Here is a 2,405-nt window from a genome sequence, read left to right on the forward strand (position 1 = left end):
ATTATATAATCAGAACAAATTCCATATGGATACATAAATTCCAAACATGAAATTAATACCTCAACACGTCATGGTAATGTCTTATCTTCCTAAGAAACATATATACATACACAAATATAAATAAAGACAGAAAGAATTTAAAGCAATAATAATAATAAAAATAAATCCCAAACCATTTAGAAAGTATAATGTGAAATTCTGGTTAAGATTAAGCTAATGGGAATTCAGTCACTGACTTTGTCAGAGTTGTTGTTGGGGTTTCTACATTCAATCTTGTTGCACATAGGTGAAAATAAAACGCTTCAGTTGTTAAACCCTTGAAATCCAGTATTTTCCCACTAGAAGAATGCATGGCCAAACTGGATATCAACACCAGTTTATGCTACCTGTGCTCCCATTTTCTGGAGAGTCTTCCAGATCCAGAAAAAATTCATTTTATTTAAGATGTTTTCATATGATCATTTTGCTTGGGGAGGGAAGGTTAGACTCCTTCTCTTCAAGGAAGTATCATTCTCTTAAACCCGCATTTTTCACCTGCTGTTCCTACTAAACCAGTGCTCAGTATTGCACAAGCACAATAAAGGAGGCATTGAGCAATCTGAATTAGCGTAACCTTTTTTTTTTGGCATTTTCTCAAAAATATGACAGAACTACTGAGAAAAGATCTTTGTTCCTCAATTATCCATGCTTGTTCCTCAGACCTGCTCAAGTCTATGTCTTCTTGGTAAGTGCATAGGAGTTTGCCTTTGGCTTCCATGAAACGCTGCCCAGATCCAGTGTAATCCTAGAACTGTATAGATGGCACACTGGTATATGAGTGACTATAGAAAGATTCCAGGGACTTTTCCAATTAAGCACAGCAACACATATACATTGGGAATTAAGTTCTTTACTTAGTTTTTAGGTCATTACAAATCAATATGGTGTAGTTTCTCTGAGAGTTACTGGACAACATCCAGTTGTATGTAATACACAGTTTAAATAAACAGAAATATAAATTGAGTGTTTTCCTTTTGTGGGCTGCAAGGTAATTTCTCCTAGTAAATTAATTTGGTCTGAGTGAAAAGAGAATAGGTATTTTGAGGTAAATCCCCTGCCTGCAATTACATTTCAGTACTTGAAAATTCAGCAGCTGGCTGATTTTTATCCAAAACATTGTATTATTTGTCAGAGGTGTGTTGGATAGACAGAGACAGACTTCCATTTATCTGTACACAAGTAACTGTTCACACAAAAAGCAACACAGAAAGCTTCCTGACCCTGCACTACCAACAGGTAAGGTGTCCAGGGGTAAGCTGGGCTTCAGTTTCCATCCTTATTCAACATTTTAGCCTTTCTGAGGAGACATTGCTAAGCTATATTGGTAAAGTGCACTGTTTGTGGATGTGTCAGAAGATCACTGGTGTAGAATCACGAGGCAAGTCTTTTCGTAGACAAATGATATTCACACCCTTAGCACTAACTTTAGGACAATTTTTCTTTTCTTCCTCATTGACCTCAGACATAGAGATCAGCAGTGAAGGAGGAATTATAATTCTCACAGGTGGTTTAAGCGAGGAAGAGAACAAAGTTTGTGGTCCTTAAGCCTTTGAGGAAGTGAAAGATATTCCACTAAGCGAGGCAGAAAAAGACCAATGCCTCCTGTTTTTTTCCCGTGTGAGGAACTGCAAAAGCACTGGCCTTGTGTTCCACTAGATGCCAGCTCCAAAGTAGCCAAAGACACCACTGATCTAAGCAAAATGAAACAAGTTTCTCCATCTACCCCCATCTGTTTTTCACAAGTATTTGTTTACAAAACTATGCTCATCATGTGGACTCATCACACCTTGTATCCTCAGGAAGACCTACCGTCTGTGGAGTTCCTAGAATTTGTCCGTGTCTTGTCTTATCTTTTCAGTAACACTGAGAAGAGTTGTTGCCTACAGCTCTGGCCTTTGCCTTTGTATGTGCTTTTGCCAGCTATGCCCTGGAGCCAGGCTTTTGTCTCTTTTCAGCAGTGCCTAGTGACCAAAGCTCCAGCCCACATGCAAGGAGCCGTTCCTTAACATTTGGTATAAAATGAGTAACTGAAAATGCTGCATTTTCAGAATATGCTTCATTTCAAGCAATTGAAAAGAAGGAGGGCCACAGCTGCAGCTTTCTGCTGTCCTGATAGTGAAGCTCATTTACACTACCAATAATCTGAACGGACTGAAAGTATGAATCTCATTGAAATTCAATGAAGGTTGCTAATTGTGAAAAACTACGTTTACAGTAGGGCTTCAGGTAGTTAAGTCTGTTTTAAAGGTCAAGTAAGCTATGCAAGAGAGAAGGCTGATTTGACCGTGAACACTATGCCCACCAAGGAATGTGAAACAGTTTATTCGCAGTAGTTCCTTTCCCCGAGCTGGTTGTGTGCAGCCACC

Source organism: Corvus brachyrhynchos, unplaced genomic scaffold (assembly GCF_000691975.1).
Source record: "Corvus brachyrhynchos isolate BGI_N302 unplaced genomic scaffold, ASM69197v1 scaffold11, whole genome shotgun sequence".
NCBI classification, from domain to species: Eukaryota; Metazoa; Chordata; class Aves; order Passeriformes; family Corvidae; genus Corvus; species Corvus brachyrhynchos.